This window comes from Megascapheus bottae, chromosome X (genome assembly GCF_031878675.1).
Source record: "Megascapheus bottae isolate mThoBot1 chromosome X, mThoBot2.hap1, whole genome shotgun sequence".
Lineage (NCBI taxonomy): Eukaryota > Metazoa > Chordata > Mammalia > Rodentia > Geomyidae > Megascapheus > Megascapheus bottae.
The window spans coordinates 8,934,786-8,960,414 of record NC_143547.1 but is presented as its reverse complement, the minus strand read 5'-3'; the positions used below and the strand labels follow the sequence as shown (position 1 = coordinate 8,960,414).

General features: G+C 34.8%; 1 protein-coding gene across 5 annotated transcripts in view; it reads right to left on the bottom strand.

Moving 5' to 3' along the window:
- Cnksr2 (connector enhancer of kinase suppressor of Ras 2) overlaps window positions 1-25,629 on the bottom strand; it is a 239,510-nt gene that overhangs the window by 17,318 nt on the left and 196,563 nt on the right. The gene's annotated exons all lie outside the window — the stretch shown is intronic.

The following is a 25,629-nucleotide window of genomic DNA, read 5'->3' as shown; positions in this document are numbered from 1 at the left end:
GAGTTTGAAAAGACAAATGCTTATTAAAACTTCTTCTTTTACAGTTTATACCATAAGGTTTAGGATTTGGAAACACTTTATTTTTATTTTATGAAAAAGGAGCAGAACTTTCATGATGACATAAGCAATAATACAGTCTGTGCTTAAGGAACTCACATAGTAATTTAAGAAACCTAGGTAAGATATTTTATGAACCTAGCTACCAGCAAAGCAAATACTATTCACAGATAATTCAAATGCTCTTTAAATTGCCAGATCACAATTCCATCCTGTATCTATGATTCACAGGAGATGGGAAAACATCTTTATTAAGATAGTGATAGTTCATTTTGCTGGGTACCAGCGGCCTATAATGCCAGCTAGTCACAGCTGAGATCTGAGGAACATGGTTGGATGCAAGCCAAGGAAGGAAAGTCTATGAAACTCTTCAATTAATCACCAAAAAGCTGGAAGTGGAGCTGTGGCTCAAGTGTAGAGTGCTACTCTTGAGCACAAAACCCAGGCCCCGTGTGCTGTACACACACACACACACACACACACACACACACACACACAAACACACACACACACACACACACACACAAAGACTATTGCCAGTTCAACCTTGTAAACTGCTTTTTAAGAATACCATTCAGAGTGGTGCTCAGTGACTCACACCTATAATCCTAGCTATTCAGGAGGCTGAGATCTGAGTATCAAGGTTCAAAGCCAGCCCGGGCACAAAAGGACCTGAGACTCTTATCTCCAATTAACCTCTAGAAAATGGGAAGTGGGGCTTGGCTCAAGAGTAGGGTAGTAGCCTTGATCCTTGGGAGCACTCTACAACTCTACAAAACCCTAGGATCCATTCGTTGATACCACATACACAGAAAAAGCTCGTGGTGCAGTGATAAAGCTCAAAACAGTGCCCAGGCCTTGAGTTCAAGTCCCAAAACTGGCAAAAAAAAGAATGTCATTCAGTATCACCCCCAGAATCACATTATCTCTGGAATGAAATGTGGAAAAAGAGATATTGGTCTGTAATAGTGAATGAGATTCTAAACTTTTTAACAAGAATATTGCAGATGGTTGTGTGTTTGTTGGGGGAGGGGATAGGGAAAACAAGAGTAGAATAAGAGAATAAGAAAAGGAGTGATTTTTATACTAAAAAACTAAATGTGTATTGTCTCTCAAATTATAGTATTGGATATTTTAGCTACTCTATTCTTGGAGGTTTTTCTTTTTTCTACATTTTTATAAGAACATATTAATTATATAATGGGGACTTAGTTGTGATAGTCTCCTACATGCATATAGTATATGCTGAACATTTTCAGTCCTTTTATAACATTGTTTTCACTGCAAAAGCTTGGAATGGACTTTTACATATTCTTTCTGAGTGTTAAATATTACAAAAACTTTGAGATATTGATTTTCCTCTTCCAACAACTTCAAAATGTTAGCACCTTATTAATAATCTTCTTGGCATACCAGGCTGACATTTGGGATCATTTGCTCATTAATGACTCTGGCAAGAAGAATCTGCTTTGGGGGGACTGCCAACTGAATTTAAGGACAACCAAAAATATTTTCCTAGCAAAATAAGTACCAGGAATGACAAGAAGAAAATTCAAGAGACATTTGTAAGAATTTAAAATTGTACATTGGAAGTTCACTTCAAGTGTATTATAAATTCAATCTTTCATCTTAATGACATTTTAACATACTCTTTTATCTTCCTGTCTATAATAATTATATCATAGGGTAGACTCATAAATCTCTATTATGCAAGTAATTCATTTATTTCAATATTCAAGTCATTATACATTAGGTATTCAGGGTATTATGTACATGACCAGAAGAAAAAAATTTTTTGTTAGTTTCTTTAAGACAAAGTCTTGGAATGTAGCCCACACTGATTTGGAACACTTTGTGTAGACTAAGCTAGCCTCAAACTTGTGATCTTCTCGTTTCTACTTCCTGAGTGCTGGGATTGTAGGCATTTGACATCACACCTGAGTAAGCAAGAAATATATTTGTTATAGGATCTCCAAAAGAAACAAAGAATGAGACAGATATAAAAAAATTACTGTACAAAACAATTTCTGAAAGTCTTTTCAATATTTGGAAATATATGGACAGCTATGTCCTAGAAGCTTAAAAATTATTTGGTAAAATTCATTATCAAGAGGCCGTGAGTTTGGCCTAGTTGTAGAGTGCTTGCTAGCAAGCATGAAGACCTGGGTTCCATTCCTCGGTAACACATACATAGAAAAAACCAGAAGTGGTGCTATGGCTTAAGAGGCAGAGTGCTAGCCTTGACCAAAATGTGTCCAAGGACAGTACCCAGGCCTTAGTTCAAGTCCAGGACTGGCAAAAAATCACTATTAAATTACATTTGTAAGAATTTTAGCAATGGACAGAACCAAATTACCATAAGTGTCCATCTTACTTAAAAATTGGGGATTATAAGTCCTCATATTCAACCTTAACTGTCTTGAAAATTACTAGTTATTACATTTTGTATCACCAAATTCATCATGTACGTGGAATGGGATACTGAGTCTAAGAACATGTGAGGAATATATGTTTGAAAAATGCACTATTGTATGGGTTTCATTTTTCCTTCCTGACCACTAGTCTTCATGCATGCTAGGCAAGCACTCTACCATTAGGCCAAACTCCTGGCTCCCGACACTACTCTTTTAAACCAAATAAATTTTATTAAAGAGTTGCAGGGATGTTGATTCAATGTTCCTGTAAGAAAATACAAATGAATTTATAGAAACTGAAAAAAGTTTCCTATCTGTGCTTAACATGTTAGATTTCTCACACTCATCAATATAATTAGAAAATTTAAAAAAGAAATTTCTAAAATGCTAGACACTAGAATCATGTAAGAAGTTCATTAGGGCGAAAGCTTTGGTTGTAAAATTCAAATGTTTGAAATGTCAGAAAGTACTTTAAGTGATACATTATACTTTATATCCAAGTATAGCACTGTGCACTATCTGCAAATCTCTAAAGATTGTAATGTTTATGTACCATATGTGAGTTAGTTTTGTGGTGTTGGCTTATGCATAATAATATTTAAAAAATAAGAACAACTCCACATTTTATTAAAGTCAGCATTTAAAAAATAATATTTACTATGTCTTATTATCATCTCTCTCATCAAAGTGGAGATACAGTCTTAAATCACTTATTAGGGATATACAAGTCAAGTTAATTTGAGATTCCTAAATTCCACTTAAAGTTTTTTTTAAACCATCTCTTTTGACTGCAAGTGGTTTTGGAGGGGGCAGTGAAACAAAGCTAACAGTTATGGAATAAATAATATAGATCTTTGGTCCTATCTATGATCCATGTGTGCGTGTGCATGCATGCACGCGTGCGCATCATTATCTAATGCACAAACAAACACTAGGATCAAAGACAAATCCAAAGTTCTATTACATTTTTTGATAAATATGTGCTGCTATTATATATATATATGTATAGGTATATATGTGTATGTGTATATTCATATGTATAAATACTTTATAGAAGATTATATTGATCGTTTATAGTTCATAGATAGTTCATCACATCTATGCAGTTATTCTATAACTTGAATTTTAAAAATTTTTTTGCCAGTCCTGAGCTTGAGCTCAGGCTAGAGCTCTACCACTTGAGCCTCAGCACCACTTCCGGCTTTTTTTTCTATGTGTGTGGTACCTAGGAATAGAACTCGGGTCTTTGTGCATGCTAGGCAAGTACTCTACGACTAGGCCAAACTCCAGGCCCTACAACTAGATTTATAGTGAAACAATCAATCCTTTCTTGTAAAGTTCATTATTTACTTATGATCAAAGTACTTCAATAATTTTTGCATGCTAACTTGTTTGGAAATACTCTAAGAGATGTCAATATTGGATTTAGAAAAATTCCAAACTAAGATTAAGAGCAGTGTTTTAGGACTACTACCAAGTATTTATTTTTCATATATTTTTTATTGTAATTTATAGAAGGGTTGCATTATATTCACCAGATAGATGGTGCATTACTTCACAAACATTGATACCATTTCTCATGTCTTGGTCCCCATTTCTACCAAGTATTTATTACATGTAGTTAATAATAATTTCTTAGGAATGTTGTCACATACTATGAAATGAAATATTATTTCTTAATAGTTGACTGTTCATAAATACACAGGAAATTGGAACCTGACCAAAGAAAATGTAAGAATGACATTTCCTTTTTCTTACTGTAAACCTTCAGCATAGCACTAACAAGCTTGTTTTATGTTTGTGGAAGATCAGTAAACACTTTGAAGCAGAAGCAGGAACTCTTCTTTAACAAAATTACAAACTTTTATTTACAGAAGGCCTTGATTTCCAAGGATTTCATGTTCACCATACTAGGAATGATTTCACTTCTCAGTTGTGTGGGCAGATCTGGTTGTCATGGTGATGAAAAAGTCAGCCTAGAAGTAGAAAAAACTATGCTACATTGCTCCCCACAGAAACTGCCAAATGCAGTTTCTGTATTTAGCATGGACAAAGCCTGATGCTCCAATGAACTGGTACTTTACCACAAGGGTTGCCATGACAACCTGCTAAAAAAGGTGGGGCACAAATATCCAAATCAAATTACTGCTAGAATGTTAAATCAAAAGTCAGACCATACGGGTTAAAAGTCATCATATATTCGCTAGTTCTAAATTTGGTTTTCTCATCCAAAACTAGGTGTTTAATGGAGGCATTGTTGTTTTGGATATATATATATATATATATTCCTAAGAAACAGCCACAACTTTTATGCCTCTTGAACTTGGTATAAAATATTCTGAAAGCAAACCAAATTAATGTATTAGTTCAGTAACAATAATTTCACTATGTGTGTATACTTTCTTCTTTATAAGGTGCTTTTATATTTCATACTTCAACTAAAAACTTAGAAGCTTGAATCACATTAAAGCATGAAGGCTGCATTCTTTAATAGTTTTCTCCCAGGCTACATGTATTGACTCTGGATTTGTAAAAGGTGATAGGAAGTGTTGTTTCAACAGGAAAAAATGCAAAGTAAACCTGGAGTAAATTAAATTTGGGGTCTGTTAGGAGAGATTATTGATATCAGTGTTATCTTTGAATTTCTTTCTAAATCTGCAGCTTTTCTACCCTTCTGCCTCCCAGATGGTTCAATAGGCAGAAAGATCGGAGTATTTTTAAGAAGATGATTAAAGCAGAACTTGGAAATAAAAACTGAAATAACAACTTTGATTTCTCAAAGTAGTTTCCAGACTTGAATTCTGAGAAGCGTTTTTAGGAACTATCAAAATATTAGCAAATTGGCTACAAAAGGAATCACAGTTTAATATACCATGAAAGAGTTTGGTTTTTAATTTTTTTGCCAGTCCTGGGGCTTGAACTCAGGGCCTGACCATTGTCCTTGGGCTTTCTCAAGGCTAATGCTCTACCACTTGAGACACCACCACTTTCAGCTTTTTCTGTGTATGTGGTACTGAGGAATCAAACACAGGGCTTTGTGTATACTAGGCAAGCAATCTACCACTGTGCCACACTGTTGGCCAAAAGAGTTTTAAATGATACAATTGTTTCACTATTCATACTAATATGGTAAATGATTTTGGAGCATTTATTAAATTTAAAACTATGTTAATTATAATTTTATTAAGAGGTAAACTAATATGAATTACTGAAAGTCAGAATGAGGTTTTGCTTTAATTGGATTACTGATCATAAGCTGTTAGAATAAAACTTTAAAAGTTTAGTTCTTTTTGTACAAGTCCAGGACATACTAAATCCACTAGCACAACGATGTTCATTGCAGCACTATTTACCATAGCAAAGATATGGAACCAACCCAGATTCCCCTCAGTTGATGAGTGGATCAATGAGATGTTGTATTTGTATACAATGGAATTCTACGCTGCTATCAGAAAGAATGACATCGCCCCATTTGTTAGGAAATGGAAAGACTTAGAAAAGATCATATTAAGTGAAGTAAGCCAGACTCAAAGGAACTTAGGCTCAATGGTTTCCCTCATTTGTCATAATCAGTAGAAACCTTGGGCTCTCCTAGCAGAGATTTGCAATAGAGCAAAACCTAGATACATAAGGCCATATAGTATGATGCTAAATGAAAGGACCTCTAGGATATAGAAACAAAAGCCATATAATGAGTGATTGTTGTCCTTAATGTACTATGTTATCTCTCATCTCTTTTGCTGTCCCTTGGTTATCTCATATTGTTACAGTACCTCACTTTGTTATCTGATATATTGGATATATTTGTATTTGGTTATTTGAAATTGGATAGGGAAGGGGGAAAAACAAGATGAGAGGTGGCAGTCGGGGGAAGGGAAATGGGGACCAAGACATGAGAAAGGGAATCAATGTAAGTGAAATAATGCACCTTCTATCTGGTGAATATAATGTAACCCTTCTATTAATTACAATAAAAATATATGAAAAAAATCTGGAAAAAAAGCTTTGATACTGTTAGTAGAAATGTCATCTTGTACAACCACTGTGGAAATCACTATAGAGATATTAGGACTCTACCAAACAAATCATGGGCATAATTCCAAAGGAGGAGAATCAAAAAGATATCTAAAAAATACCTGCAATAAACTGTTTCTTTGCAGCTCAGGTCAAAATAGTCAAAATTGTAGAGTCAACTGACCTGCCCAAGAACAGACGAATTGATAATGAACACACACACACACACACACACACACACACACACACACACACACACACACACCCCAACACCACCACCACCAACAACAGAGTACTATTCTGACATACAGAAAGAATGAAAAATGTCATTTGCATGAAAATAGATGGAACAGAAGTTCATTGTGTTGGGTGAAATAAGTCAAGCTCAAAAAGCAAAATATAAGTTCTCACTCACTAGCGGTGTATAGACCTACAATACTGATGATGATGATGCTCTGAAGAACACAGCAAAATCTACCAAATGCTGTCTGAAAAAGTGGAGAAGTGGGAAGACAAGGATGGAGACATGGTAGATGGGGTGATTATGTTCAAAAAGCAATAGACACATATATAGGAAGACTATAATGAAACATTCTATTTTTTTATTTTTTGTTTGGTTGTGGGGCTTGAACTCTGGGCCTGGGCGCTGTCCCTGAGTTCTTCAGCTCAAGGCTATTGCTCTACCACTTGAGCCACGGTACCACTTCTGGTTTTCTGGTGATTAATTAGGGATAAAAATCTCACAGACTTTCATGCCCCAGCTGGATTTGAACTGCAATCCTCAAATCTCAGTCTCCTGCGTAGCTAGGATTACAGGTGTGAGCCTGTGCCCGGCATAATGAAATATTCTTATATTACAAATGTTTAGCAATTCAAAAATTAAAAAAAATCTCATTTTCCTCATGGACATGAGGAGAATTAATAATAATGGTAACCTCATAGGTTTATTGTGAGGATGAGTGGTTACATTATGTCAAGACTTTAGAATACTGCTGGATACATAGTAAACAGACAAAAATGTTAGCTAGCATTTGTAGCAGAATAATGCATTCAAGAAACCTATAGTTATAAAATTTAAACAAAAAGTAACTTACTATATAGGTATTTGGGCTTTGAGAGAAGGTCATTCTATTTTAATATTTTTTTCAGGTGGAAAAATACATTCTCTCAGTACAGAAGAAGGAAAGGGTCAGATTTATGGCCATGTCTGCCTCTTGCAGATTGTATTTTGTTTTGTTTTGTTTTTTTTTGCCAGTCCTGGGCTTGAGCTCAGGGCTTGAGCACTGTCCTTGGACTTTCTCAAGGCTAGAGCTCTACCACTTGAGCCTCAGCACCACTTCTGGCTTTTTGCTATGTATGTGGGGTACCGAGGAATCGAACCCGGGTCTTCATGCATGCTAGGCAAGCACTTTAACCACTAGGCCAAACTCCCGGCCCCTTGCAGATTGTATTTTAATTTCAGTCTACGCAGCATACTTTTTTCTTTCTTTTTTTTGTGGGTCATGGGGCTTGAACTCAGCCTGGACGCTGTCCCTGAGCTCTTCTGCTCAAGGCTACCACCATACCTTTGAGCCAAGCCCTACTTTCCATTTTCTAGAGGTTAATCGAAGATAAGAGTCTCAAGGTCTTTAGTGCCCAGGCTGGCTTTGAACCTTTATCCTCAGATCTCAGCCTCCTGAGTAGCTAGGATTACAGGTGTAAGCCACCGTGCCCAGTGCAGCATACTTTTATAGAAAAGAAAAATCACTAAAATATTTTTCACTTTATACTAGCCAGGTGTAGTATATAGGAAAGAGAAAAAATGGTGAAAGTAAAAGGACCAATGTGTACAGTCCAACGATTACAATCAAAATGCTCTTGACATCAAATTTAAAATTATTGCATCCAAAGAATGATAACCTTCACAGTTTATGGAACATTCATTGAATATATTTCCCCAAATATTTCTAACATGTAATAAATAAATCTTACTAAAATAAATGCGATTTCTCATATCAACATTTCCTTCCTGCCTTTGGAGAGCTTATTTTACACATTAATGTGGTGGTATTAAGCAGTTTTTTCCCCTTAAGATGCAAGAAGAGGGGATGGGAGTTTGGCCTAGTGGTACAGTGCTTGCCTAGCATGCACAAAGCCCTGGGTTTGACTTCTTGGTCTCACATACACGGAAAAAGCTGGAAGTGGTCTTGTGGCTCAAGTTGTAGAGAGCTAGCTTTGAGAAATCTCTGAGACAGTGTACAGGCTCTGAGTTGAAGCCCCAGGACTGGAAAAAAAAAGACGCAAGAAGAAGTTTGAAGTGCTATACTGAAATTAAGAGATGTTTGTGTAGAATTCTTGCTGCCAAATTAAAAAAAATCACATATTTTAACTTGTCATTGTGGCACATGTCATCTTTGAAGTATAGTTCTCTGATTATAAGCTTTGTCTCCTACTATTGTCTTCTTTGATTTCACCTAGAATGCTCTCCTAATGCAGCAGTGTTATTCAGAAGACACTTTGGGGGAATGGGAGGGAAACAGAGTGAGGAAAGGGGTGGCATTGTCCAAAAAGAAATGTACTCATTACCTGATTTGTTTAACTTGTTATATAACTTGCTTAACCCTTTTGTAAATCACTTTTATAATAACAATAAAATAAAAAGAATCACTCCTTTCTTAATCTACTTTGTTATATCATCTGGACCCCTCAGACAAAAACACTTTATTTCCTTCACACTCCTAGACATGTGTTGTATGTTCTACTTTACCATGTGTACATGCTAGGCAAGCACTTTACCACTAGGCTAAAGTCCTGGCTATGTATGTTCTATTTTATATGTTTTCTTGCTTTTGCCTTGGCACTGATTATTGCTAGTGAAAATTGCTTATGCATTCTGATGTGCACCATTGTAAATGTGATTTTTTTCCCTCAATTCTGGACCTTTAGTTAGTACTAGGTTAGCTCAGTACCTAATTCTTTCATTAGAAATTCTCCAAGCATCTATCATACTCAATGTTTTAGAGCTGTGATTTTAAAAATATGGGCGTTTGGCACTACTTTAAAGAAGAATGATTTAGACCTTATATGAAATAATGACTGCTAATGGCTGGTTTTTCTTTTGAGTACCCTAGAGTGTCAAGTAATTCACATGTCATCAATATTAGGAATAGGCGAGGTGAGTCAAAAGACTTAAGATGAGTTTTTACTTATTTATAGCCCATATATACATTTTTTAATATTCTTCTTTGTTGACAGAAGTTGATTAGAATGAACTACTATGGAAGAAAAAAAAATCTTACCACCTTAATATCTTAGCGGAGATGCTGGAATGAGCTGCAACCAGATACTTGACATGGGTTGGTTTATGGCCAAGTTTAAAACTTGGTGCTGTAACCACATTTTGAATGGCTACTTTTGTGTTCATGAAAAATAGATATCATTATGATATAATCACCAGTTATTATATTAACATTTCAAATACCTAAAATGCATTACAAATCTATTCATGTTAATATTTCTCCAAAATATTGAAAATTCAACAGAAAAAGAGTAGCCAAATTTTACTGCAATATTTCCTTTACATAGTTTGTTCTTTTTATATCTTTGTAATATGACATTTTATTCTAATTATCTTTTTATTTTATTCTATTGTCAGGGTAACATATAGAGGGGTTACAGTTACATTTATCAGGTAGTGGGTACATTATTTCTTGAACATTGATACCCTCCTCATTTTTTGCCCAGTTTCCCTCCCCCCCATCCTCTTCCAATCATCTTTTTTTAAAAAAAAATCTGGTTGATCTCATTTTAATTCTAAGTTAGGCTTCTCTGGGTCAGTAACATGATCTATTTTCTTGTATTACTTGATCAATTGGAGTTTTTTCTACAATTCAGTGACTTCACTAAAAATAAAACAATGACATTAATGTTTTACCTTACTCAAACAAGCCCAATAGTTTATAAAACTAACATTTTCATTAACCTGGGCCAAAAATCCACTGAATTATGAGTTATTGAGGGATAATACACAAGTATTGCAGCTCTCCTCTAAAACAAGGTTTTATTTTTATAAATTTTACAGTAAAAGAAAAAAAAATTGGTTAGCTACATAAGTTATTATATCATAATTCTCTCTGACCTTGGAAAACAATGGAATAAGTTATGAAAAAGAAAACCTTGCAATCTATTCTTTTTTATACTTGAAAATGATTCAGCCAGGAGAGGTGGCTCACGCCTGTAATCCTGGCTACTCAGGAGGCTGAGATCTGAGGATGTGGTTCAAAGCCAGCCTGGGCAATAAAGTCTGTGAGACTCTTTATTTCCAATTAACTATCAGAAAACAAGTAGTGGCATTGTGGCTCAAGGGGTAGGGTGGTAGCCTTGAGCTGAAGAGCTCAGGGACAATGCCCAGGTTCAGAGTTCAAGCCCCACTACTGACAAAAGAAAGATTCCGATAATTCCTAATTGTTTAGTCATAAGAATTTAGATATTGTAGTCATACATCTAATCATATTGATGCCATTGAACTCCCTGAAAATAAAGTGAAAGTTTTGAATTCCTAGGCATTGTTTAGATATATGACCTGGGAGAACATCTAGTTTATGAATGCTTTTGTGATTCTCCTTTGAGGTGATAGGTAAGCCTCATTTAACTGACTTTTGTAAATGGTTAATTTTAAAGTCTTTGTTATGTCCTTTCCCCTTTTTCTCAAACTAAGACACAAAATAAAATAAAATAGCTCTACATTTTGTGAAAACAGTAACTGGGTTAAAGCATCTGATTTGGTATCAGTGATCTTAACATATAAAAAAGTAGTTTTGAATATCAGCATCATATAAAACTGTCTTACACATCTCAGCAACTGAAGACTGTTTTTTTGACTCTAGAGGGAATATTGTAGATGTTAAGCAGTGGATCATTTGTATAATTTAGCTGTCTCATTACACTATCATTATTGGGGGTACATTCAATAAATGCTACAAACATGAACGTCATTTATAAACTCAGTGTTCAAGATAATGGAAATATGGCTAACATTTTTGCGCCAATAGTACAATAATATTTATTGCACTTGTTTTTTATTATTTGTATTATGATACTAATCTTGTTACAATTAATACTATGTAATATATTTAGAAACCAGGTTTTGAATATCTATGTCTTTCTTTTCCCCGAAGTTTGCTATACTTCATAGGTTATATATCCATGAAATAGTTTTAATGTTTATATAGTCTCAGTTCCATGTGAATGAAGTACACGTTACAAATTTTATTTGATATATACAAGCCCATGACCTCAAACCCAACAATCTTGAAGGGCTAGATCATGTATATTCATTTATTTTTACTGTCAGCTCTAGTAATTATTCATTTGGATGGGGTATTAAACTGACTATTCAAGTTGAATTGATAATGTGACTTAGCATTTACATTTTAGTGTTATACATTCTGAAATATTAGCATGCATTTTCTGAAAATTATAATGGAAGAGATCATCCTCAATAGACAGCAAGTAGGTATCTAGCCTTAGATCACTGTATCAAGATAATATACTAGACAAATGTTCAAATATTACACCTTATCAAAAATGCAAGAAACTAAGTATTCCAAACTTCCAAGTTTTTTCTAAGTTTACAATATTTGCATGGACTTTATCATTTGAATCTTTGATCTAAAAATCCCAAATCAGAAATGCTCTGAAATTTAAAACTTCCATAGTATAAAAATCCAAAAAATTTTAAGTTTTTTGACTTTGAAACAATTCAAATTTTGGATTTTTTGATTCTGGCAGAGCATTATTAAATTATATAAAAGGAGTTTAAATGACAAGGTTTAAATATCATTTACTCTATGACTTGAAGTTAGTAGGATATGATTTATGGCAGAGTATAGAAATCCCATAAAGTAGCTGACCAGAGAAAAGGCTTATCAAAGATAGGGCTTTAGTCTAAAATATAATCCACTAGAAATCTTTAGTATGTATTTCCTTACACTTAAACAATGTAAGATTCCAATGTGTAGTTTATCTTTGTACTTTATGTTACTCAAAGGATTCAAGAAAAAAGGATTAGAAATCTTGCAAACTGTTTTAATGACTTTTACAGTTCTATTTTTCTATTATTTACAGAATAAAAATTTGCAGATCAGTTTCTATGAAAATGCTTGCAGATGAAAAACGTAAATGTTATAATTTGAGCTTTATAACTTTCTGCTTTAAACCACCAATATATTAACTAGAGTTCATGAAGGGTGAAAGAATACATGCATATAATATTTGCATGCATTAAATCTAAGAAATATAAAGAAATGAATTAAATGTACTTGAGCTCATGCATTTAATAAGAAGGGAAATTTTTTATGGTAGTATAGCTAAAAAAGAGACTAGAAGAGTTGAGTACAATGGCATGTGGCTATAGTCCCAGCTACTCAGGAAGATGTGGCATTTATACACAATGGAATTCTATGCTGCCATCAGAAAGAACAACATCGCCCCATTTGTAAGGAAATAAAAAGACTTGGAAAAAATCATATTAAGTGAAGTAAGCCAGACTCAAAGGAACATAGGCTCAATGGGTACCCTCATTTGTTATAATTAGTATAAACCATGGACTCTCCTAGCAGAGGTTTACAATAGGGCAAAACCTAGATACATAAGGACATACAGTATGACGCTAAATGTAAGGACCTCCAAGATATAGAAATAAAAGCCATATAATGAGTGACTGTTGTCCTTAATGTACTATGTTATCTCTCATCTCTTTTGCTGTCCCTTGGTTATCTCATATTATTACAGTACCTTAAAGATGAGGAGAGGGAGTGGGGGGAGAGAAATGGGGACAAAAACATGAGAAGGGGCATCAATGTATGTGAAGTAATGCACCTTCTATCTGGCAAATACAATATGACCCTTCTATTAATTAGAGTAAAAAGAATGAAGAAAAAAAGAGAAAGGATATGAAGTCCCAGTCAAGGTAGTTATAAGGGGAATCCTTCTACCTTAAGGAATATTTCTATCGAAGATAGAATGAGAGGCTACTACACATTACCAATAATATTACTAACTGTTTTGTGGTCCCTTTGAACCAGCAAGTTATAATTTTAGTGGATAAATACATATTTTGGAAATTATCATAGAGTCACTGTTGGAATCCTTTGAGACTTAACTGCTTTAAGTTTAATGGAATGGCTGCCTTACACAAATGAACCATCTAACCAATAAATGCAGCAAAAGTTATATAATGAATATACTAATAAGTAAGTGGGTCCACATAAACACTTTAAATGATTGAATGAAATTAATATTAAGTTTGATAATGAATGTGATGTTCCTTGGCTTGATCCTTGGTTCTTTCCTATTTAAAATATTTCCTTTAAAAGTGTGTTTTTCTTTATCAATGAGTCAGTTGAAAACACTGAAAGGATACTTGGAATGTTAGAAGATGAAGATTTCTTATTCAATAAGAAGGATAACTAATATCAAATATGAAAATCTAGAAATTCTGAACTGTAACAGAGTTGAACACTTCTAGATGAAAGCAGATAAAATTTCAATAAAAATATAAATAGTTGCACTTTTTGGTTAAAAATATGTATGGGATGCTACTTACAGCTCAGTGATATTAAAGCATTAGATGAATTATAAGTGAAGAGGTTAATATAATGTAACTACGTTATCTATATAATATAAAGTAACCATGTTAACACAGATTTAGTGTCTAGATCTCTGTGATAATTTCAATATGCATAAGAGAAACAAGCTGTGCACATGAAGGTAGCCATGGTGAGTAGGCAATTATTTGTATTAGGATTAAGAATACGTAGCACAGATTGTGAGAATGGAGTTCCACTGTATATTTTTGTGAATATGCAAAGCACTGTGATAAGAGCAACTCCAAACTTTAAAGTTAGAAGACCTCATCAGGTTCAACATTCTACCTAACTTAGGAAGTAGAATTTTTATATCGACAAGGCATCCTTGGAAAATCTGGGCCCAAGATAGCTTCCTGCCACAGTGTCCAAAGTAGTTGAGACAATGTGCCCTCTATTCAGTCTGTATCTAAAAACACCTGAGAACTGGAATGCTCAGTAATCCCGCAATACCATTTATGGGCAAAGGCAATAATTGAGATGTTCTTCCTTACATCAATCTAAAATCAGCCTCTGTGTAGTTCCTTCTACTTTGTTCTCTGAAGCTTCAAAGACTATCTTCTCCTTCCACACGACCAATTTTCAAATGCTTACTCTCTTTTTATCTGACTTGAAATGTTATTTTCCACAGTAAATAGAACATTTATCAAAATTCTGCTTTTGAAAATAATAAATACAAGGAAGAATTTTGGATTAGTTGTCCCACATGGAACGTCTTGTTTTCAGAAGCAGGGTCTCTGAGACACAAAAATACTTAAACAAGTAATATTTCAAAAATTTAAGTATTTTCAAATAAGTAGTCCTTAAAATAAGTAGAGGTTCAATAGCAGTTTTCCAATATATAAAAGGTATGAGAGTAAAAATAAGTGCCTTGGAAATTCTTAAGTTCTATGGTGAGAGGGCTATTATTCATACTTATATGCTAAGCATTGTAAGCAGATTCCAGTAGAAAAGTTTATCTATTTAATGAAATATTTCCTTTAATTTCAAACATTTTTTTGCCAGTCCTGGGCTTCAGCTCAGGGCCTGAGCACTGTCCCTGGATTTTCTCAGGGCTAGGGCTCTACCACTTAAGCCTCAGCACCGCTTCTGGCTTTTTTCTGTGCATGTGGTACCGAGGAATTGAACCCGGGTCTTAGTGCATGCTAGGCAAGCACTCTACCACTAGGCCAAACTCCCGGCCCAATTTCAAACATTTTATAACAGATTGGGTAGCATGACCATGGATGTGCTGCTCACAGTAACACATTAAAAAAAGATGCATGCAACCACTTTAAAGAAGCATTCAACATAAAGGCTAACTCCTTATTTAACTATTCAGCAAAGATATTCAGTATTTGTACCGAATTATTTTTGGAATGGTAAACATCTTTCCTACCTCTACTGCTGAGGCACAATCCTTCTAATTAAGTTAACAAAAGCGCATCATGAGTCTCAGAAGCCAAGATGCTAAATTGGGAGGAGGCTGCCCAACAATTACATAGAGTATAAAAGGACAAGCTTCAAAGTGAGGAGTGGAACTTATTGTCAAAGTTTGCTGAAGGACTGTATTAAAGCCATACTTATTCAAAATTATCTTTCCTCCTTGTTCTTTTTAGAAAAAAAACATGCAAATTCCTGAATTTGGCATTGTTTATGAGTAAGGAGAAAATAGCAAAGATACCCGAGGGAAAAGATGTAAAGTATAAGTTTAGACATGTTGAAATTATATGCAATTTTTTTCTCACTAGGAATCCCAAGGTAATAGCTTTGAAATGTCCACTTCAACAGGGTGAAGGAGTGTGTGTGTGTGTGTGTGTGTGTGTGTGTGTGTGTGTGTGTGTGCTAGAGACAGAGAGACAGAGAGAGATCAATATGATCAAAGTACTTCAGATACTTCTATGAAAACAGAATAATGACATCTGTTAAATTTGTTTTAAAAAGTGAGCAACTGAGTTACAAGTCCAGCTCCTATTTTCATTAAAGCTAATCGGCTCTGCCTTAGCTATTTTCATCACTAGATCTAGGAAAAGCTGACAGTATTGGAAAATCTCAACAAAGAAGGCAAAAGTTCATGAGTCGCTTAAGCATCAGGCAAGTAGGTAAGAGAATTGATATATGAGTCTAAGTATATGTGTGGAGGTTGTTAGTGAGCATGTACAGTCGTTATCTTTTCTTCTTACATTTCCCCTTCCATCATATTTGAAAAGGCCAACTGCTGACATTTCTGGTATTGAACCAGGTTCTGAGGTGGTAATTTATCTAACTACACTTTTTTTTTTGTAGCACTGAAGGGGTAAACTCAGGCCCTGTGCTTGCTAGGCAGGCGCATTAACACTCAAACCATGTTTCTAGCCTATTTTCTGTAGTTTTAGGATATGGTTTGGTTTATGCCAAGGCCACCATGGTCTATGACCTTCCTATTTAAAATGCCTAAGGAGTTTCATGATAGGCATTCATCACCTCACCCAGCTAATGAGATAAAAGTTTCCCTAACTTCATGCTTTGGCAGGCCTTGAAATATGACTCTCCTTATTTCTGCCTCTGGAAAACCTATGATTGTAATTGTGAAGTACTACTACCCCTTGCCTTGACTACTGTTTATCTTATAAAGTAAGGCCCCATCAAAAGGTTTCAGGAAAAATCCACATGGTCAGGTCATGAGTGTGGCCTAGTGGTAGAGTGCTTGCTTAGCATGCACAAAGCTCTGGATTTTATTTCCTTGGTACCACATACACAGAAAAAGCTTGACGTGGTGCTGTGGCTCAAGTGGTAGAGTGTTAGCTTTGAGTAAAAGTGCTCAAGGACAGTGCTCAGGCCCTGAGTTTAAGCCCCAGGACTGGTAAAAAAAATCTACATGGGTTCTAGAAAAAGATATATGAAAATATAAATGTGTACCAGAATTAATTTTTAAAGCCTTAAATTTTGGCCAGGTGCCAGTGACTTGATCTACCATAAGCCATATATTGCTTTAGAAAATTGGAATACAAGTCAAGAATAAAATCACTGCATTTAATAAGTTTACATTCTTGTGGGCAAAAATGGAAGTAAGTCAGTCAATGAGTGATATGTAATATTATTTCAGAGTGATAAAGATGGTGGCAAAATGAAATAACCAATTCAGAGGACAAATGGCTGTAGGGAAGGCACATTTGGGTCAGTCTGAGTCATCAGGGAAGGACTTAGAAAGGAAAAATTGAATTGAGACCCTACAAATAAATATTTGAGTGTACATATCTACATATATCTAATATATCTACATATGTGTACATATATCTAATATATCTATAGCATATATATATATATGAGACAAAGATTTTTGATGTTTGGAATTGAAGGTTTCTTTTGAATTTCTAAGTGTCCACATTCAAAAGTAAAGTAGTAGTGAATCAAAAGATTCATATGGAACTAGAAAAGACCTAGAATAGCCAAAACAATTCTAGGCAAAAAGAGCAATGCTGGTGGTATTACAATACCAGACTTCAATCTCTACTATAGAGCCATAATAACAAAAACTGCTTGGTACTGGCACAAAAACAGACCAGAAGATCAGTGGAACAGAATAGAAGACCCAGAAATAGAATCATATACCTATAGGCAACTTGTATTTGACAAAGGAGCCAAAGATATACAATGGAACAAACACAGTCTATTCAATTATTGGTGCTGGCAAAACTGGGCAGCCACATGCAGAAAACTAAAAATTGACCCTAGCCTTTTGCCATGCACAAGCATTAACTCAAAGTGGATCAAAGACCTCAATGTCAGACCGGAAACCGTGAAACTGCTACATGATAAAGTAGGAGAGACACTGGAACTCATAGGCACAGGCAACAGATTCCTGAACACAATCCCAGGGTCACAACAGATTGGAGAGAGACTCGATAAACACCTAAAAATAAAAAGTTTCTGTACAGATAAAAACATAGTTGCAAAAGTAGAGAGACAGCCAACCAACTGGGAAAAGATATTCACCAACAATACATCTGACAAATGCTTAATATCTATTATCTACAGGGAACTCAAGAAACTAAACTCCCAAAAACCCAATAAACCATTCACTAAATGGGCAAGGGAACTAAACAGAGACCTATCAGAAGAAGAGATTAAAATGGTAGAAAAACATATGAGAAAATGTTCATCATCTATGGTCATAAAGGAAATGCAAATAAAAACAACCCTAAGATACCACCTTACCCCAAAAAGAATGGCCAAGATTTTGAACTCAGACAATGACAGTTGCTGGCGGGGCTGTGGAGAAAAAGGAACCCTATTGCACTGCTGGTGGGATTGTAAACTAGTTCAGCCACTCTGGAAAGCAGTGTGGAGGTTCCTTAAAGAACTGAAAATAGACCTTCCCTATGATCCCGCCATACCACTTCTGGGCATCTATCCTGAACAGCATGACCCAGGATACTATAAAGACACCTGCTCAGCTATGTTCATTTCTGCACTATTCAAAATAGCCAGGCAATGGAAACAATCCAGATGCCCTATTGCAGATGAATGGATACAGAAAATGTGGTATATATACACAATGGAATTCTACATAGCCAACAGACAAGATAAAATAATGGCATTCGCAGGGAAGTGGATGAATCTAGAGCGAATCATGCTGAGTGAGACAAGTCAAGACCTAAGTAACAAAAGGCGCATGGTATCCTTAATATGCGGTTATTAAATCCAAAGTGTACAAGAGCGAGGACTCAATAACTGCATACCCAAAGCTATGGTCATGGTAATGGAAATACAAACATAACTATATAGACATAAAAACCTATGACTCTATAATCATAATGTTTTATTTCATAAATTGATATGTTTCTATGACCTACAAACCATTAGCCTAATTTTGATTAAGTACTAAATACTAAGTCCCAGAAAATGTAATTAGAGATTCCCTCCTTGAACAATCGTTTGTTAAACTTGTCATTTAAAATATGATGTAAACATAAGCCATATAATTAATGATTGTTGATCTTAAGGTACTATGTTATCTCTCATCATTTCTGCTGTCCCTTGGTTATCTCATATTGTTACACTATCTCACTTTGTTACCTGATATATGGGATATATTTGTATTTGGTTATTTGAAATTGGATAGGGAACAGGGGAAAACAAGATGAGGGGTGGAGGAAGGGGGAAGGGAAATAGGGACCAAGATATGTGAAAGGGTATCAATGTATGGGAATTAATGCACCTTCTATCTGGCAAATATCATGTAACGCTTCTATTAATTACAATAAAAAATATATGAAAAAAGTAAAGTAGTAGTGAGTGATGATAAAAATCCAAACAAAGGTTATTCCTATTATAGCTTCTAGAGCACAGATAATACATTAACGTGAAACATACAAATTTATTTTCTTTTATAATTATCACTTACATAAACAATTATTCATATGGGACAACTCAATGGCTGTACTGAACAATGACAAGGTCATATGATCAAGTAAACATTACTGAGGTTTTTCCAGGACTGGGAAAGTGTTACAACTTCACTTTTTGTCTAAATTGAACTCTGCTCCAAATCTACAGGCAGTTATGTAATATTTGTTGGACAGAATTAGAATGTCACATGTATATTAAATGCTTTCTCATTTCACCTCATTTAATTCTCATATAACCCCAAAAGGCAGCTACTTTTATCTAATTACTTAGTAATAGAAATATTCACTAATCATATCTCCTGTAAGTGACAAAGTGACAAAGCAGGCATTTAAACTGAACGATGTTTCCAACAACTGTATTCTACGATAGGAAATACATGTTTGCTCATTTACCAGGCAACAATATGCTATATTTTCAGGGTTTTGTAATAGTTACACATGCTTGTATACATACATAGAGTTTGAGGAGGACCAAGATGTCTTAATGAAGTGATATGATCTAGAGTATATATACAGGTATATATACTCAAGGTCAGTCCTGGACTGTGAACTCTGGGCCTAGGTATTATCCCTAAACTCCTTTTGCTCAAGACTAGCACTCTACCACTTGAGGCACAATTCCACTTCTATGTTTTTGCTTGTTAACTGACTTGGTTTTTTGCTTGACCTGGCTTCAAACTGTGATCTTCAGATCTAAGCCTCCTAAATAGCGTGGATTACAGGCATGAACTACTGGTGCCAGTTGAAGTATATTCTTAAATATATATATATATATATACATATCTGAGAAGAGTTAAGTAATGCTTGAATGTGTAAATGTACCTCAAGATGTAGCATAGATTGATAGAGCCACCCACACAGAAAGTAATAATAAACACTATACTATATTTTCATGATTTTATAAGTAAATCAGCATTAGTCTAAATCAATTTAAAACTTGTCATTTAGGAATAGCTATGTGGGAGAACCTTGGCTGATGAAATTTGTGGATAAGACTACTAGTGGGATCCTGGAAAAGTTTTCTTTGTCCTTTTGAAGAGAAAAGCAGAGGGCCTGATATTTGGCTTTTTGGATACAGTCTTATGAGAAGTGATGCATTATGGTTTTGTCATTGCAGGAAAGTTAACAGAGTTCTAACGCTGTACAGTGAGTGTGAAATTCAGCCCACAAAAGCTTCATCTTTGAGCTTCTTATAAGTTAAGACAATAGTTTCCTAATTAAGACCCCAAATGAGGGAAGGGATGATGTTTAATTGATCAGAATTGTAAGTAGATTACATTTTATTTAATCACTGTTTTTATGTCTCCTCAGCAGTGTATTTCTTCAAAATCAGACAATATAGTATCAAGGCATGTTTCAAGATGCTGTGTTCATTTTTTAAATATATTTGTTATATAGCTAGCCACAGATGGTGCCTTAAACTTCACAAAGGCAACATGTTTAAGGGTCTGTTATCCTTTTCCATAATTTATCACGTTTTAAGTCACATTTCATGCATCCTTCTAACTACTAACTACTCCCTTTAGATTTGAACTATAATTTCAGAGATATTTCATGCTTATTCTAAATTCATTGTGTGAAAATTTTACTGTGAAGACAAGAGAATGAAAAGTGTGGCAACATTTTTCTGATTTTAACTTGTTCCCTTTCTCCTCCTTCAACTCAGTTTTACATTCCGAAAATATCTTCCCCTTGCCCACACAACTCCTACCTGAATGTTCTCAAAATAAAATTCATGGCTTCTAGAAAATCTTCAGGAAATTACTGTAGAATCCTTACAAAGTTTCAAGAGGATGAATGTATCTATGTATCTTCTTCTGTACTATATTGGTAGATATTATCCAACCTGCCTGCCTAGATATAGATAAATCCAGATATTAGGGTACTGTGCCTCATATTCTGCACAGCTCCTAAGTTATCAATGGTGCAGCAAAACGTGCTTGATTTTAAAACATATTTTAAAATATATTTATCAGCATATCTCATGTTGAGAGCACCAATAATATCTCACCCAGATAACCTAATGTGTACAGTAGCTATAAAGGAAAAGATTTTTATCCATTGTCTTCCTACAAAAGACATAGGATTTGCTTTAGATTTCTAAGATAAAACTAATTTTATGTACCAATTAAGTGAAACTACTAATGTATAATGTCCAATGTAATGAAAAGAGAACAATATAACTTTGCTGAATAAATAAAAGCACCCAGAATGTATGGCTGAGTACTCATAACTGCCAGTGTCAAAATCCATAGAATTAAGGGATCAAGCTTTTGAAAGCCTCATCTAAACTGTCTACTATGATGAAGGAAAAGGAGTATTATAATATTAGGGCAGGTGATTTATGAATTAAGTATATCTTTCTAATGGGTCCTGAACTTTTTGATTATGATCATTGAAAGTTGTGTATGCTGACATCATTTATAATTTAATTAATGGAGGTATTAGAAGGCCCATACCTCAATAAGCTTGGAAACTGCTAATTGGGATAATAGGAAATTACTTGTCTTCTCCCAAATGCCAGTGAAATAGGTCAGGATAATTAATATGCAAGCTGACTTTTCAGTCAAAGGAAAATAAGACAAATCTCATCTGTGTACTTTTAGTATCATCCATTTCATACTAAAATGAATTCAGCCTAAGAAAATCACAGTATGACTCAGTTAAATATTGAATTTCAAAATATGACAAAAGGTACCCTAGTCAATGCAGACTGAAGACTATTCTAAGGAAGCCTCAATTTATATTTAATAAGCAAGGTCAAATTCTACAGCCATAGGGAAAATTTAAAAGAAATGCAGGATTTAGGTACACCTTGTTTCTTAGATTGCTTTGTAAGCACCATATAATATAAACCATATTATATAAAGTGACATAAAACACAAATGATTACAGAGGGGTCTGGTTGATGGTATAATTCTTCATCCTACAGGCATATTTTTATGTTTGCTTCTATTACCCCTTTTACTAACTTTCCTGATATTTATTTATTTTAAATTATGTGTTTCCTATCTTTAAATAGCTGTACAAAGAGTTGAATATTCAGCAATGAAGTTTATGAATATAATGTATCTTGATTGCTATCACCCCTTTCAGATGCATTTCATTTCAATTTTTTTGAAAAGCTGCAGATAATGTTTGGGGCCTGATATAGCAAAATTATTTCCCCCGTACATCTATACTTGATTAGTATAAATTCAGTTCAGTGGATCAAACCAAATGGTGGCCTTGGGTGGGACCTTCAGTAATGAACACTGTTTGTTGACAGACTTTGAGTTTGACAATTACAGACTGCCTAATGATCGGTATGGTAGTAAAGTGAATGAGCTGTGTTGAAAGGTATGCATGTAAGTGTGTGGTTGGTGTTATAGCCACAGCTTCTTATTCCTGTGTGTAATTTCTGCTCTGTTGGCATGACATTAACAGCTTGGTTTAAATAAGCAACTTGTGTTTTTATTGCTAATGAACACCCAGGTCAGTCATAAGTGTGCTACCCTATAACTAGTTTGGAAATCTCATTTTGAAAACCTTGAATTTTAATGCTAATGTTTCCCCACATGAATTCCATCAAGTTGCAAATTCCTTAACTACTAGCAATGATATTACAATCCTATCTCATCGTTAGAATGGTAAACATAAATTGCATCAAACAAGGAATATCTTTCTAGGAACACATGAAATGCATTGCAAAGTTGCATACAGTTTGAAGTATACTGAGACATCAAGTGGCAAGATTTATGGAAAAATAACCAGAAAGAAATGGGCTTTCACCTTTTGTGAAACAGAAGTATGAATTGCTCCAGAGTGCTAGACTATAAAGACAAAATGTGCAATATAAAAGTTATTGACACACTAGGCATGTTCTGTCTTTTATGTGTTCCACAAAGGGAAAGTGCACTGGGAAAAAAGGACAGTGCCAGATAACCATTCACTTAACTCATCTGAAAAGCTGAAGAAAAAATTCCATCCACTTAGGAGTGCAGAACAGAACAACAAATAAGGGAGTCTAGAAGAAAGTCCATAGTCATTTAACTAGAGATGCTTGGTGAGCTCCTGGAAACTTGAAGGAAAGTCAGGCCTGGTATCATGTTTATCCTTCATTTCTTTCTAATGTTTCCCAACAAAATGACCAAGATGAAGTGCTAAGGACCTCACTTATTAAAAAAAAAAGCAGCATCCCATGACACTGCTTATACAAATGAAGGAATTTTTTCTGAATAGAATTCTTTATTTTAGAGAGTGTGCCTAATTGCAATAGTTTATTTTAAAACAACTGGGATGAAGTTAATTTTTTTTCTAATGTCTATAGAATAATCAACAAAGCACATATTTGTTTGTAGCTACTGCACAGCCCCTGGATGAAAGTTGAAATGACATTTCAAATTCATCTTAAAATTTTAGAAGACAAGTTATTAATTCTGGGAATCATTAGGACATTGAGCATGAATTATGCTTGCCAGAAATCCTACAGTGGCCTAGCATGACTCATTAATATTTCTCCACAAGATTCTTCCATAATCTTTGAGCAATGTGACTGCTGGGAGAACTTGGCAAACAATAGATGGTAATTACCTTTCCTGCACCTTTATAACATTTCTCATGGAGATTATGGCTAAAATATCCTTCATACTGAAGCTGTCTCAGCATGTGAAGTTTAGTATAAGCAATTCTTATATTGTCATGGAGATTATGGCTAAAATATACTTTACATTGAAGCTGTGTCAGCAGTTCTTATATTATGTTGTAGGAGATATAACATTTTCATTAAGTAATACAATGAAGATCTGTACCATAAAAAGAGAGTTACTGTGTTCTCATGACTACAGTCATATGAGTCTCATTTTATTTTATTTTTTGCCAACCCTGGGACTTGGTTTCAGGGCCTGAGCAGTGCCCTCAAGGCTTTTGTCAAGGCGAGTATCTACCACTTGAGCCACAACACCACTCCTGGATTTTTCTGTGTATGTGGTACTGAGGAATTGAACCCAGAACTTCGTGCATGGTAGGCAAGCACTCTGCCATTAGACTATGTTCCCGGCCCTTGTTTTTTATTTTTTTAAACTATTTTTTTGTCTTTTCTTTTTGGCACTGAGACATTGTACTTGCTTGGCAAGCACTTTGTCACTGAGCCACATCTAAGCCCTGTGGGTTTCATTTTAAATGAACCAAACATCAGGCTCCTGAACTATTGGTAACTTGAGTTGTTTTTCCAATTGTGATAAAAAAAACTTAGATTACTATACCCTGTAAAAGACTTCTTGCAAAATGGGCTGACAGCTTCATATGTTGTTCATATCTTTTAAAAAGAGGAGGGGACCAAATACGTCACTACTTTCATTACCATTGCCCTAAATTTTCTGCACTGTTTGGCTCAGACTGCATTTTGAGTAAAGTCTTCTAAAGTTTTTCTTTTTACGTTCTTTTGCATTTTACATTTAGGATTTATAGCCAAATTAAGATTTTTCTTTCTAACTAAAATAACTGCCTGTTTTATGGAGCACTGTATTATGTTTGTTACAAAAAGCTTGGTGTTAGTATTTTACTTGATCCCTACTAAACATATTCTTAAGGCCAAAAAACTCATAGGATTACTTAAATGACTTATCTCTCTTTTAAGTTGATTTTTATAAAATGAGTTTCTTTTTTCATTAACACAACTATTTGCAGTAACTAACATGATATATGATATATTTCTCTGGAACAAAACTGTCTTTGGATTTTTCCTTTAAATCTAACAGTGAAAGGGTTGCATATGTGGGTGCCTCTCTCTGTCTCTCTGTCTTTGTCTCTCTGTCTCTGTCTGTCTCTGTCTGTCTGTCTTTCTCTGTCTTTGTCTCTCTCTCTCTGTCTCTGTGTGTGTATGTGTGTGTGTGTGTGTGTGTGTGTGTGTGTGTATGTGTGTAGGGGTGAGTGAATGTGTGTAGGGGTGAGTGAATGTGTGTATTTGTGCATGTTTTCACTTATTCAACCAAAGTTCAGGGTTCTGCTAACATCCTGCCTGAAATATTTGTAATGTTTTATTTGAAACTTGGGAGAAGGGAGACAATTACTGTGGAAGAGCAGATGAGAAGAAGTAGATAAGAGAAGGAAAAGAAATGAAAACAATGATTTGCTCCAGCACAGGGTATCCCAGCACATAAGATTCATTAT